A 15308-nucleotide genomic window follows, 5' to 3' on the forward strand; every position below is an offset into this window, starting at 1 on the left:
GCCCCCGCCGCCCCCGGCCGACGAGCAGCCCGAGCCCCGCACGCGGCGCAGGGCCTATCTGTGGTGCAAGGAGTTCCTGCCCGGCGCCTGGCGGGGCCTTCGCGAGGACCAGTTTCACATCAGTGTCATCAGGTCGGTGGCGGCGCTCCGGGGCGGGCGGGCGCCGCCAGCCGCTGGCGGGTCAGGTGACGCTGGCGGGGGCTGCGGGCCCGGGCCGGGGGCGGGGCCTGCGGGCCGGGGCGGGGAACCGGGCCGGGGGAAAAGCCACCTCTCCCGAACCCTTGTGAAATCCAAGCCAGATCCCGCGAAACGGGCCCCGCGACCGCCCAAGACCTTCCAGCAGGCGGGCTGTTGAGACAGTCATGGGAAAACGGGTCTCTTCCAAGGAGAACAGTACCGATCAGTCCCAAAATAAGTTGCGTCCAGAAGCTTAAAATCTATCTAGAGAGTCCCTTTGCGCTTTAAGGCCTTGAATGAAGGCGGGGTGCTGTGGCTTTAAAAGAAAATCGCTTATAACTTTTGCGTGGAGTTCCATGAGTCCACGATTTGATTATTTTTTCCCTCTGCAGGAGTCATTTGTCAGTGGTACAGGGACGACCTTTGCTCGTTCCCCACCAACGCTGTCCAGACATGTAGGTGTATTAGTAGCCAAAGTTAGGAGGTGTGGCTCCGGGAATAACCAAGAGTAAGGTGGGAAGATTTTTTTCCCCCTTTTTTTTAAGCTTAAAAATTTTTAACCGTAAATGTAAATTACAAAACGTGTATGTCTGTGCATTCAGACTTAACAGGAAAACAAAGACTCCCTTGATTTTTGTTGCCACCCTGTTCCCATGAGATAACCATTTACCATTTAGCCTGCATCTTTCTATTTAGACCTTTAAAATGTGTCTTTTTCTGCTAGTTTTCTTGTAACTGGCTGACCAGGCTGCGTGCAGTACAGTGATGTGCCCGGGGACGACATTCCGGTCAATGACAGACCACATATATGAAGGTGGTCCTGTAAGAGTAGCACCATACGGCCCAGGTGTGTCGTAGGCTCTACCATCTAGGTGTGTAAGTGAACACTAGGATGTTCGCACAACGACATCACCTGATGAGGCATTTCTCAGAAGGTATCCCTCTCGTTCGTTAGTCGAGCCATGACTGTTTCTAGAAACTGGTTGGCTCGCTGCCACCGATAATCCCCAAATCCAATTTTAGTCACTTGATTTCCTTTTCCGTGCCCCGTCTTTCACCAGAGCTGCAAATACAGCACCGTTAACTCAACTTCTCTGCCTTTTTGTGCCTCTGCGCTGTCCTACAGAAATCCTTGTGAGCAGGGAGGGGCAAAAGCCAGGAAGCAGAGAAAAGAAAACCAAAGGTGTTTAATGCCTGAATTGCCTAACGAAACTTTTTTTAAAAATGAAACTCTGTTCAAAATTATCACATCTAGTCAGGCGTGAAGATTCTCAGTGAGAATAGTGATAGAGAATGATCTAGACTGGCTAATCACCGGGCCGTAAAATGGAGAACCTGGAGGGGGAGTGACTTGCTCCAGGTCAGTGGCTCTGTGCTGACGTCGGAGCCTGACTTCCCAGGTGTCTGGCAGCCCCCTCCTGCTCCAGGGCTCTCCCCTGTTGTCTCGGAAAACGTCCGGGCACCCTGGATGCAGCCTTAAGACATTTTTGTGGCCCTTTTCCAGGAAATGTCACTCATCAGTTAAACCTTTATGTTTTGCTCAAACTCGTCCTTCTAAAAGCATTGAGGATGTTTTGTCCCTTTTCTCCGGGAGTTAGTTGTCTTGGAAGACAGCTTTCCTTTTGGTTTGGAGGACCTTTTAAAATAACGTTGTATGGTATACATTGCATCTCAGTCCTATTTTCTGGAATAGAATGTGGTTATGGAATGAATTTAATCAGGAGAAAAGAGGTGATTTAGGACATGGGGAAGTGGGTGATGCCTAGCGTAAAAAAAAGGGCAAAAAGAGGCAATTCAAAGTAGTGTAAGAGCCTCCCTTTGGTTGAAATTCCGTGGCCCCCCATAGGCACTGCGTTTCCTGCGGCTCCAGCTGTCACGTTACTGGTCCTTCCCGACCCGATTCTCCAGCCCCAGCTTTTTGCTGAGTGTGGGTCCACCTGCAGCGGTTTATCAGATCCCAGTGCATCCCACATTTATTTAACCCTTTGCCCCTCAGAATCCTGGAATATGCTGCTCCTGCTTTCCCTCTTTGAGTTCTTAGCAGCAGCTGGCGGGAGCCCCAGGATCGTCTCTAACTCTTTGCATTACCCAGAATGCCCTCCTCTGCACGCAGTGGCAGCTAGGACCTGTGGAGCTTCTTTTGCGTCCACACCTACTGTCTGCTCCCTTTGTTGCTCCCGAGGCCAGGAGTCCAGGTCCGCTGTCCTTGCTTAGACCCTGTAACAGGAGCTTTGGGTATCCCCCAGCTTCGTGATCCTCACTCTAATCCATTTTATATGCAGTTGCCAGGTAGTTCTCAAATATCGTTAGTCCTTTGTTTCAAAGTTTACTGTGGCTTCCCGGAGCTAGAGAATAAACTCCAAACTTGTTTGCATGCTTGAAACTTGGGCCCAGCCTCCCTTTTTAGAGTGGTTCTTTTCTTGTTACTGTTTTAAAATCACTCCTCCCCCCTAACCAGCAGCCACTAACAGTGAGCTAGTCACGCTGGACCCTGCGTTTCCTGAATGAGCTTTGTGTTTTCAGCCTCCAGGCCTTTCTTTGCTCCCACACTCTCTGCTTGGCAGTCTGGTGTCTGCTTTTAAAATTCCTCCTTCAAGGCCTAACACAGAGGGAACCAGACAGCATTAATTTCGTCCTCATTTCTGTCTCTTCCATAGCCCTTCATACATACACACCTTCATACCGCGACACTCACTGTGTGTGTGTTTATTCATTTGACTCTCTTGTTAGATTGAATTCCTAGAAGGCATGTCATGTTCATCTTTGTATCTCCAGCAATAGAATAGGGCCTGACTCACGGGAGGTGCTGGATTTTACTTTAAATTGGCCTGTTTCCTATCTTCCTAGTGTGATGACAGGAGTCTTTGTAATCAGACTTTTGTTTGCCTGAGCCCCTCAAGCTATGAGTGATATAAAGAAAGATGAAAATTATAACATGCAAATTGTCATGAATGAACTGACCTCTTGAAAATTTTCTCCATGCCCAGCCATCACAGCTAACGCACACCGGCTTCTGTCCATGCCTGTCAGGTCAAGGGTTTGCTATGACCACTCTCGTTGCTCATTGATAAAAGTCACGATCATTCATGAACTGGAATTGCAAATCTTACAAAAGATTCAAGATTTCATGAAGTTTGATGAAAGACATGTTTGAGAACTGTTCAAGTTTCACACACATCGGTTGACGGATTGCCTCCCACAGGGAGACCCACTGACAGATGAAAATTGGTGGGGAGGGTGATAGCACCCAGCCCTTCAGAGTAGAATCATTTAAATGTCCAAAGACAGAAGCCCTCGAAAAGACTGGCAAGGTTCTGAGACATATTTGCAGAATTATGCAGTAAACATCAAGTAGGGAGTGAATTGCGTTTTACGGTGACATCATAAAATTTTGGGGGAAAGTTGTGCCAAAACTCCCTACTTGATTTCCTTTTTATGTGCGTAGTTGTATTTGTAACCTAAATTGTTACCTCTAAGACTGTAAATAATTTTCAGTTTCGTTTTTCAAGATGAAGTTTCGATTACACTTTGTTTTTTACTGTTTCCTAGGAAAAGTTAGCCCCTTAAGTAGCCTTCCTTCTTTTTTAAGAAAATTAAGAAGCTTAGTTTCTTTAGAGCAGTTTTATGTTCACAGCCAAATTGAGCAGAAAGTACAGAGAGTTCTCATATAATGCCCCCCCGCCTCGCCCCCCAGTGGTGTGTTTATTACCATCCGTGAACCTAGAGTGAGACATCATTATTACCCAAAGTCCAGAGTTTCCAGTAGAATTTTCTCTTGGTGTTGTGCATTCTTTAGGTTTGGACAAATGTATGACGGGTATCCACCATTGTAGTAGCCTCCAGAATAAGTCACGCAGCACGGAATGTTTCCGTCATACAGCAGACTGCTCACACGAAGCTGGTCCCGTAAGACTAGTGCCGTGCAGCCTGGGTGTGTCGTAGGCTCTGCATCTAGGATTGTGTAAGTGCATTTTGGGATGTTCGCACAGCAACGAAGTGGCCTCGTGTCACAGTCTCAGAACATGTCCTCGTCGTTAAGGGACGCATGACTGTAGTTTCGCTGCCCTACAAGTCCCCTGTCCTCTGCCTGTTCACCCCTTGCTCCCCTGTACTCCTGAGGCTTTGGCTGTCCCCATGGTTTTGCCTTTTCTAGAATGTCATATAATTGGAATCAGACAGTATGTGGCCTTTTCCATTTGGCTTCTTTCACTTCTAAATGTCTTTAGCTTTCCTCCATGTCTTTTGATGGCTTGATGGCATATTTTGTTTTCGCACTGAATCTGTTGTCTGGATGGACCACCGTTCATCTGTTTACCTACTGAAGGACGTCTTTTTTTCTTAAGAGGTTCATTTTTTTTTTTTAAGGTTTTTTAATTTATCTTTTTTCCTTTTTCTCCCCAAAGCCCCCCGGTACATAGTTGTATATTCTTCGTTGTGGGTCCTTCTAGTTGTAGCACGTGGGACGCTGCCTCAGCGTGGTTTGACGAGCAGTGCCATGTCCGCGCCCAGGATTCGAACCAACGAAACACTGGGCCACCTGCAGCGGAGCGCGCGAACTTAACCCCTCGGCCACGGGGCCAGCCCCTGAAGGACGTCTTGATTGCTTCCAAGTTTTGATAATGATGAAGAAAGCTGCTCTAAACGTCCATGTGCAGCTTTTTGTGTGGACTTAAGTTTTCAAGTCTTTTGGGTAAATACCAAGGAGTGTGACTGCTGGATCGTATGGTAGGAGCATGTTTAGTTTTGTAAGAATTTGCCAAACTGTCTTCTAAAGTGGCTGTACCATTTTGCATTGCCACCAGCAATGAATGCGAGTTCCTGCTGTTCCAGATCCTCATCAGCATTTGGTGTTGACAGTGTTCTGGATTTTGGCCCATCTAATAGGTGTGTGGTGCTATCTCATTGTTGTTTTATTTTTTAAATTAAATATTTTTTTTGAGGAAGATTAGCCCTGAGCTAACATCTGCCGCCAATCCTCCTCTTTTTGCTGAGGAAGACTGGCCCTGAGCTAACATCCGTGCCCATCTTCCTCTACTTTATACATGGGACGCCTACCACAGCATGGCGTTTGCCAGGTGGTGTCATGTCTGCACCTGGAATCCAAACTGGCGAACCCCGGGCCGCGGAGAAGCGGAACATGCGAACTTAACCGCTGCACCACTGGGCCGGCCCTAAATTGCCATTCCTTTTTGTCAAGGTTAGTGGACTATATTTATGGGGATCTGTTTCTGGGCTCTCCATTCTATTCCATTGATCTATTTGTCTGTTCTTTGCCAATACCACACTGTCTCGTTTACTGTGGCTTTATAGTAAGTCTTTTATTTTTTTCTTTTTCTCCCCAAAGCTCCCCAGTACATAGTTGTGTATTCTAGTTCTGCTGTGTGGGATGCCGCCTCAGCGTGGCCTGATGAGCAGTGCTAGGTCCGCGCCCAGGATCCGAACCGGTGAAACCCTGGGCCGCCAAAGCCGAGCGCGCGAACTTACCCACTCGGCCCCGGGGCCGGCCCTCACCGTGAGTCCTGAAGTCAGGGAGCGTCAGTCCTCCAGCTTTGTTCTTTTCCTTCACTGTTGTGTTGGCTCTTCTGGGACTTTGCCTCTCTGTGTGAACTTTAGAGTCCGTTTGCTTATGTTCACAAAATAACTTGCTGGGGTTTTGGTTACAGATCAAGTAGAGAAGAACTGACGTCTTGACAATCTTGAGTCTCCCGCTCCATAAACGTGGACTGTCTTTCCATTTACTTAGTTCTTCTTTGATATCTTTTATTAGACTTGTGTGGTTTTCCTCATAGAGATCCTGTACATATTTTCTTAGATTTATATCTAAGTGTTTCCGTTTTTGGTTGCCAGTGTAAATGGCGATATATTTTTAATTTGAACTTGTTCATTGCTGGTATGTAGGAAAGCGATGGACTTTTGTATATTGCCTTTGTATCCTGCAGCCTTGCTATGATAGCTTATTTGTTCCGGGAGTTTCTTTTTCAGTCTGTCTCTTGGCTTGTCCGGCTGCGGTACTGCTGCTCTCGTTCTCCTTCCTGGTTTTCCCGTGCGGTGGAGGCCTGGCAGCCGGCCTCGCTGCCCTCCTCATGTCCCCATCAGCAAGCCCAGGCTCTTGGGCTGCACTAGGACAGCCCTCATCTTGAGCTTTCCATGGGTCTACCTCGCATCCACAGTGAGCTTGTAATGCTCGCGTCTTTCGTACCATTTACACATCTCACCGTGCCCTGTGCTCCTTTTGTTGAGTATCACAGTAGCCCGGAGGCTGAAGATGAAACATGAAGATGTCAGGCCTGGGAGGTCACTGGGAGCTGGAGGGGATGTGGAGCACTGTGTGGAGAAAGCGGCGACCCCCTGAACTCTGACCGGTGGAAGGACCTTCCAGGTGGGAAGAGCAGACGGAGACGTCTGTGTTCCAAGGATGCCGAGGATAGTGGCTTGAAATGGGTATTTTAGGAACACTTTCTGAGGGACATTTGGTAATGTCTGGATACATTTTTTAAAATTGAGGTCACATTGCATTATGACATTATGTACATTTCAGGTGTACATCCTTGTATTTCGTGGATACATTTTTGGTTGTCACGGTTGGTGGTATCGAGTCGGGAGAGGGCAGGGACACTGAAGTAAACATCTTCCAGTGCCCACGACGGCCTCCTCCTGCCCTGAGAGAGTTATCGGGCCCCGGATGTCAACAGAGCTGAGGGTGAGCAAGCCTGGAGGAGAGGGCTAAAGACCAGCTTTCTTCATCCGCCCGGCAAGCTCTTAAAAATTAACCTTTGCTTTGCAATTGGTGCTGCTGCTGAGCAGCTGACATCTCATGGAACCCAGAGAAACCCCTCTCAGATGCCGCTGCATTATCATCTGGTGCGGAGGCAGGCTTAGAGGCCTTGGGTACCTTGCTCAAGGTCGCACAGCTGCTGGTGTGGAGCCAGCGTTCTGGGGATGGAAGGCGCTTCTCCCAGCTCTGTCTCCAGGCTGGGCGGTGAGGCCCTGTTCCTGATTACTGCCAATGGATGCTCTCATTTCACTCAAGTGTTGTTTTATTTTCCACCTGAGCCATGATTGTTGCAAGTTGAGCTCAGGGCTAATCTTCCTCACCAAGGAAGAGTTTCTGACACATGCATGCTACAAGATGGGTGAACCTTGAGGACATTATACTAAGTGAAATAAGCCGGTCACAAAAGGACAAATCTTGTGTGAGTTGACTCCTGTGGGGTCCCTGGAGTAGTCAGATTCAGAGACACAGTAGACTGGTGGTTCCAGGGCCCGAGGGAGGGGGGATGGAGTGTTTAATGGGGCCAGAGTTTCAGTTTTACAAGTAAAAAGAACTATGGAGATGGAGGGTGGTCTTAGTAGCACAACAGTGTGAATACACTTAATGCCGCCAAAGTATACACTTAAAAATGCTCATTCTGAATGGGTGTTACAATTCTATTTTAGGGCAGCGGTTAAGTGCGCACGTTCTGCTTCGGCGTCCCAGGGTTCGCCGGTTTGGATCCTGGGTGCGGACATGGCACCACTTGGCACTCCATGCTGTGGCAGGCATCCCACATATTTAAAAAAAAAAAAGTAGAGGAAGATGGGTACGGATGTTAGCTCAGGGCCAGTCTTCCTCAGCAAACAAAGGAGGATTGGCAGCAGATGTTAGCTCAGGGCTAATCTTCCTTAAAAAAAAAATCTGTTTTATTCTGAAATAAGCTCTTTAGATCAGAATTTTGAATTCTTTTAGAAGCTGTGTATTTCGTGTTAAGTGCAGAAGCATCAGAACATTTTTGTGATAAGGTGTACTTGTAACAGAATACTTCACGTATAAGAGGATTCGTAATCCTGCATGTTTGGAACATTTTGGTTCGTATCTGACTGAGCGGAACCTGTATTGTCTAGGCTTCTCTTCCAAGAAGACCTTCCACATTCAGAAGGCGCGATGATATTTCTTGCTGTTCGGAGCTCTGAGAGGAAGTAGCATCAGACGCCTGATCTTAGTTTTGTGGCGTGGTTTTTGCTTTGAAATGACTTTGTGGAGTTTGCCAAGGTTCTTTTAAAATGAGTTGTTAATCGATAAGTTGCCTGCAGTGACACAGTGCCATTGATCTATTTCTGGGTCAACTAAACTTTTAGATTATCTGCTAGTTTACATTTTCCAATTTTCTTTTCTCCTCTCAGTGATGAATTGTATGCAGTGCAATTACCACTTTGGGAAGAAGCGACTTAGCATGGAATTGCTAAGGCATGTCCTCAAGAAATGCGCTGAGATAAGGCGGCTGACTCCAGCGTGTTTTGTTGTTTATTTGGACATTTTTTCCATGTTGATGTACTTAGAGTGATTTCCTTTGCAACAATGTTTTAACTTTAAAGTATTTCATGCCATTTGTTAATTTTATGTATATTGTAGAGTTAAACTGGTTACCTCGAAGCATTAAAAAAATGATCTTCACTAGCAATTTAATGTTTTTAAAAATTATTTTTGATACATCAAGTTTTCATTGATTAAAAAACACAAGTCAATGGAGATATGAGATGGGAGTTTGGACACCGATGGGCGAAGGGTGAACCCCTACAGCTCTTTTTTAGGACATTTTGGCATCAAGAAATTTTACGATGTTAATGCCCTTTGACCCAGAAAACCCGGCTTTAACTAAAGGATCTCATCAGATTGTGCATACAGATTGACATACAGGTATGTGTGATACAGAGTTACGTATAGAAGTGAAAAGTAAGGGAAAACACAGGATCTAGCAGTAGGCGGTTGGTATACCATTCTGCATCTTTAAGATGAAATTCTTTTTTTTAAAGATTGGCACCTGGGCTCACAACTGTTGCCAATCTTTTTTTTTTTTTTTTTTTTCCTGCTTTATCTCCCCAAACCCCCCCTGTACACAGTTGTATATCTTAGTTGCAGGTCCTTCTAGTTGTGGGATGTGGGACGCCGCCTCAACGTGGCCTGACGAGCGGTGCCATGTGCGCCCTCAGGATCTGAACCATGGCCCGCTGCAGCGGAGTGCGTGAACTCAACCACTCGGCCACGGAGCTGGCCCCTAAGATGAAATTCTATGCCTGATTAGAAATCATGTTTTTAATGCTGAATTGATGGAAAATGCTCGTAAGTGGTAAAGGAACATTATCGCACCATATATTCCATATAATCCCAATTTTACTAAAAAGAAGGAAGTAGGAAGAAGGAGCTTAGGAAAATGACAAAAAAAAATATACCAAAATGTTCAAAGTGGTTATGTTCGAAAGACAGAATTTGGGTAACTGGTTATTTTTTTTTTATTTTTTGGGTCTTTGAGATTCATACGAACGTGATTTTTTGGAACATGGATTCTAAAATCCGAAAGTCAAACAATTTAACACACGTTCCAAGCAGCCTGCTTTAGTTGCTTCGGCGAAACTGGTAAAACTGAGTTGAAATTCTGAAAACATGCGTGGGTCCCCTCAGTTCCCGGTCTCTTGTGCAGAGGCAGAGCTCAAAGGTGGCTGAGCTGTTGCTGGCTCCTTTCTCACTGCTCATTTTCTTTAGCATGTAAACCGGTTAGCTGTTGGGTTCTTCAGTGTGGGGTTTGCTCTTTGTTTTGTTTTTTGCGTGTTTTTTCAGATATCCTTGATGTTCTGTGTGCGCTGTCGTTTGATGAGTCAAGTTCTTCTTAATTGTAAGTTAATTTCTTGACTAGCTGTGTATCAAGAGAAATCGGAACGATTATTTTCATATCCGATTAACAGTCTCTATGCAGGAGGCTCTTTATTCCGCACGGTGTCCCTTTGTCTTGTTTTCGAGCCCGTGTGGTGGAGACTACTGATGCCCGCTCCGCCAGACCAGGAAGGTTCTGGTTGGAATGCCCGCCAGCAGCGACTTCTACCTTTTTCAGCCTCCTGCCTGCCAAGCGTTGCTGACATGTGTTGAACGTGAAATAAATGTTATTTTCATTTTATTTGATTCTGCTTACACGAGTGTCTCGTGCCTCCTAAATTTAATTATGACGTGTATGTTTATTATAAAGCTCTTCTACCAGATGGTAAAAAGTTCGTCGTTTCAAACTCCTTTGAAATCCTTGAGAATTCCTGGGGTTTTGCTTCGAGGCTGTTCTTGACACGTGATGCGGTACGTTGCGCTGTCGTGTTTTTGCTGCCGTTTCTGTGGCATATCTTCCCAACCTATCTTCCTGTTCCTAGTCCTATTGTTTGGTTTGTTGGTAACTGGCTTTTTTCTAGGTGGTTTCTCCCAGTCTGGGTCATCTGTGACAGTGACCTTCTTTCATTTATTTTGACTGTCACTAAAAAATAATCGATGGTCCACTTCCATCCACTAGAGCTGATTGCGCAACAGAGGCCCAATGGAAGAAGTGAAGGACGTCCAGGTCGCGCCTCGCGTCTGGCCGAGCCGGCCTGCCTGCCTTCTGTAGGAGGCCAGGGCTGAACTTAGCAGGGGGTTACGCAACGTGGAACAGTGCTCCGTCTGTTTGCTCTTGCTCTGGGCCGAGCTTTCAAGAGTATGTGACGGGAAGGAAAACGAGGCTTTTCACTGGTGTCGTGCCTGTCCTGTTGCTGGGTAGCTGGAAGCCTGTGCTGGCTGTGACTGGATGCGACCGGGCGATTCCCAGAAGTCGAGAAGAAGGGTGCAGGGTACGCGGCTCCTTCCGTCTCCACACCTTCCATCTGCTTCGCGCTCCCTTTGGGCAGAGCCGGGCCTTGGGCTCCCTGCCTTTCTGTTCCTCCTCCCTGGGCTGGACAGCTCATTCGCCTCTGGGGAAATAAGTCCCTACTCTCACAGCGGTTGCCAGATACTCGTGATTGCTTATCTTTTAAATCAGCTATTAAAAATATTCTTCAATAGGACTTTATTTACATCCGGGAGACTTTGTTTCTGTAGAAGCACGTTCCAGTTTTTGAATTGGTTAAGAAAAAATCTTTACATAGGAAAAAAGTGATTTTTCTTCTTTTGGAAACAGCTTTGTTGAGCTGTAGTTAACACACCCTACAGTTCACCCATTTGAAGTGTGCGAGTCAGTGCTTTTTAGTGGGTCCACAGGTGGGTACAACCGTCACCACTATCAATTTAGAACATTTTCATCATCACAGAAGGAAACCGTGTCCCTTTGATTTATTTTTTATTGAATAAACTTGACGTGTAACATTAAGTTTAAGGTGTACGGCGTGTTACTCTGGTTCGTTTATAGATTGTAATATGGTTGCCGATGTTGCTGTATTTATATTACATAATTACAGTACAACTATAGTAATTGTCTATATTCATTATCCTGTGCATTAGGTCTCTGTGGCTTAAACCCTGTCCCTTTAGCCCCCTCCCGCCCAGGACCCCCAGGACCCCTCTGCTGCCCTAGGCACCCACTCGTCTAGTTTCTGTCTCTGTAGATTTCCTTGTTGTGGACATTTCATGTGAATGGAATCATATCATTTGTGGTCTTTTGTGGCTGACTTCTTTCACTTAGTGTAATGTTTTTAAGGTTCATCCATGTTGTAGCATGGATCAGTACTTCATTCTTTTTTTAAAAAATTGTGGGAAAATATATACAGCGTAAAATTTACCATTTTAACCACTTCTAAGCGTCCAGCTTAGTGGCCTCAGATATGCTCACGTTGAATGTTTTCGTCTTCCAGACTGACCCTCTGTGCCCGTTCCGTGCTCACTCCTCCTTCCTCCCTGGTAACCTCTGTTCTTCGAAGCCCTTTAGCTCCGTGGGCCCTGTTTCTAGTTATTCTGTGTGTGTCTCCTGGAATGTGGTGTATCCTCTCGATGTACAGCCCTGGTGACACCTTGATTTTACCCCATGAGACCTATTTTCTGGCATCTGAACTCCAGAACTGTAAGGGAATCTGTCTTATTTTAACCCACCAAGTTTGTGGCCATCTGTTCCAGCAGCCGTAGCAAGCAGAGACGTTGGTTTTGTGCAACTTTGTGCAGACTAGTCCTTTTTTTTTTTCCTTAAAGATTGGCACCTGAGCTAACAACTGTTGCCGATCTTCTTTTTTTTTTCCTGCTTTATCGCCCCAGATGCCCCCCCACCCCAGTACATAGTTGTGTATTTTTAGTTGTAGGTCCTTCTAGTTGTGGCATGTGGGACGCCACCTCAACATGGCCTGATGAGCGTTGCCATGTCCGCGCCCAGGATCCGAACCGGCAAAACCCTGGGCCGCCGAAGCGGAGCGCGCGAACTTAACCACTAGGCCGCGGGGCCGGCCCCCAGACTAGTCCTGATCGAGGGCTCTCGTGGTTGACTTTGGGGTGATCACAGCACCTACTCCGCATGGCACGTGGTGCTCTCGTGCTTTGTCTCGTCTCTCACGGCATCGGAGTTAAAAGCAAGGACTCTGGAGCCAGACACCTGCATTTGGATCCTGGCTCAGCTACTTCCTCGCCGTGTGCCGCGATTTCCCCATCTGTGAAATGGAGGCAATACCAGCCTCCACCCTGTGGATTATTGGGAGGGTGAAATGAGCTCATCCTTGCCGCGTACTCAGAATGCCGCAGCACCAGGGCTCTGTGACCCGGCTGTTACAATGCCTGAATTAGTACTAGTCTTGAACAGAGGAGGGAACTTGAGGGTCAGAGAGGTTCAACGAGGTGCTCAGGATTACACAGCTACTAAGTGGCCGAATCGGGGTCTGAATCCCTGGCTCCCGGGCTCTGAAGCCAGTGGTCTTTCTCTTTGCTGTCGCCTTCCCCCAGGAGGTGAGACTGTCCCTTAGGAGCTGCCAGTCTGATTAGGGAGCCAAGACTAAGCCACCAAAGCTGTTAGAGAACAATGTCAGACAGGCACTCATCAAACATAACCGGGAGGACTTTGGAGAAGGGGGACGGGGACAGAAGTGCTGCTGGGTATTGTCATTTTCAGAAAGTCTGTTGAGCATCCACCATCAGGGGCCACGGGCCTTGCGGGTGGAAGTAGGCATTGCCCCTGCCTTCACCGAGCTAGTGCAGAAGACAGCAGAACTTCCTTCAAGTTGGACTTTGAACTTGGTCTTAAACAGTGGGCAGTTTTTAGATGGCAGAGAAGGGTGGGGAGGAGTTTCCAGATTGGAAGGACATGAGTAGGTGGATGCAGTGATAAGCTGTATCACTTAGTACCAGGTTTGGCCGCTTATAACAGAAAAGCCCAGAGTAACAGTGACTTAAATGGCCCAGACATTTCTTTCCCTCTGGTGTTAAAGAGGTCCAGAAGTCGCCGTGCCAGGCAGGTGTGGCACTCCACGGGCTAATGGGGATGCGGGCTCCGTCAGCTCAGCGCTCTGCCGTTCCTAGGATGTGGCCCTTATTCTCACAGTCTGAGAAGCTGCTTATGCTCTGGCCGTGTGTGCCAGTAAAATCCCTGGCAAGAAAATGGAAACCACACTAGGTATTTCAACATAGAGAATTTAGTGGAAGGAACTGGGTGAGCAGGTGCCGGAGAAGTGGGAGAGCGAAAGGGAGCGCAAGAACGGTTAAAGTAAGAACTGCAGAAGCAGCCCCAGCGCTGTGGCTGGGGAAGGCGAGGGAAGATTGGGGTTATGGGAACCTGGAAGCTCAGGGAGGGGCCCCCGGAGCTGGGACCCTGACCTCTGGGGAGAGGGCACTGGTTGGCAGTCCTGGCATCTCGAACTTGAGAAGTGCCCCTGTGGAGCTGGGTGCTCTGGGCTGGTGCCCCTGAGAGGGCTCCATGAGGCTGGTTCTGGGGTTCCCCAAAGAAGTGGGGACTGGAACAGCTGCCGTCGCTGGGCTGCCGCGTTGCTGCTGTAGGACGCGGACAGGAACAGCCGGCAAACCCACCGTCCCCCTCCTCCTCCTCCTTGCAGCCTCCCTCCGCTGCCCCGCTGGCAGGACCTTGCTGGGAGTAATTGATAAAGGAGGGCGGTAAGAGGCGAGTGCCAGCCCAGCATCACAACAGAAAACCGAAGGGTGGGTCTAGAGCTCGGGGACAGGAGGTTAGCAGTTGACGCACCTTCTCCTGAGGAGGACTGGGAAGGAAGGGGGAGCACAGCGTGTCTTACATTGATTTCCCCAAAGTCCCACAAACACCTGCTTTTGCATTTCTTTGCCAGCACTTGGTCGCACGGGCACCCCTAGCTGTGAAGGCAGCTGGTAAGTGGAATCTTGCTGCTGGGCACACTGCTGCCTGAAGACAGCCCAGGTTCTCTTTCCAGGGCAGGGAGGAGAGTGTCTGTCAGGAGCAGGACTTTCAAATGGTTCCGCTGACCTTAATATAGCAACATTAACCAACCTCCAGGTCAAAACTTCCCCCGTTCTCTCTCCTCTCCACGCGAATTAGCCGTTTCTCTTGGTCTGTGTTTCTTGGCAGGGCTTGCCAGCGTGTGCTCACGATCCGTGTCCCATTGGGCACCTGGGGATGTGAATTAGCTCTCTATTTGAGCCTCTCTGTGGGAGCGTAGCTTGCCTGGACCGACTGTTTGTGGATGGGACCGTGAAAGAGGCAGCTGGCTCCTGTGACTGGGGAACTTCATGCTAGAAAGCTGATGTCTGCTGTCTTCATTACAGCGGAAGTTTCTCGAAGGCTGGGGCCAGAGCATACTTCAGTTTTGGGTTACCATAGCTTCCGGCGTCGTGCTTTGCTTATGTAATAGTTCCTTAAGATTTATTGACTAGATGAGGACAGGATTTAGGGACTCTGAAGTCTGCTACAGATGAGCCTCTTGTCCGTCGTTCCTCCTTGTGTAGGATAGCGTGCTCCTTCATTGAACTCCAGTCCCTGCATGAACTCACCTTCCTCTGTACCTGACCATTTCCAACCCAGGCAGGCGACTTGGCCCCAAGGCTATTTCTTTCCTGTTTAAGTGACCTCTGTAACTTCTGGCTCGTCTTTGGTAGTCAGAGTGGAAGGTCTGTCATTTCCTCCGAAAGCTCCAAGAACTGGTTAATGTTGCAAGGTTTTTGAAAAGGCTGCTTGTCAAAATCGGTTGAGAAATGTTTACTACATTGGCGTGGAAGGGGTGGATTTTGGAACTGTATTTCAAGTGGAAAGTCCTGGAGGAGGGGGTTTAGGTATCGCTCCAGGATTTTAACCTGGTAATTATGGGAAAATAGTGGAAATTTTGGATCATAGAAGAACTGGGTTTAAAGGGATTTTCCCCCATTCACTGTGCTGCACAGAGCTCTCCTGGGTCCCTGTCATTCTCTGGGATTC

General features: G+C 47.8%; 1 protein-coding gene across 2 annotated transcripts in view; it reads left to right on the forward strand.

The window, feature by feature from the left end:
* Window positions 1-6: 6 nt before the first annotated feature.
* The window catches only part of CHKA (choline kinase alpha), a 51360-nt gene continuing 36058 nt past the window's right edge, over window positions 7-15308 (forward strand). For both annotated transcript variants that reach the window (XM_046643290.1, XM_046643291.1), the window contains exon 1: window positions 7-132. The gene's annotated coding sequence lies outside the window, so the exon portion shown is untranslated. The remainder of the gene's footprint in view (window positions 133-15308) is intronic.

The sequence above is a fragment of the Equus quagga genome, chromosome 17, assembly GCF_021613505.1.
Source record: "Equus quagga isolate Etosha38 chromosome 17, UCLA_HA_Equagga_1.0, whole genome shotgun sequence".
Classification (NCBI taxonomy): Eukaryota; Metazoa; Chordata; class Mammalia; order Perissodactyla; family Equidae; genus Equus; species Equus quagga.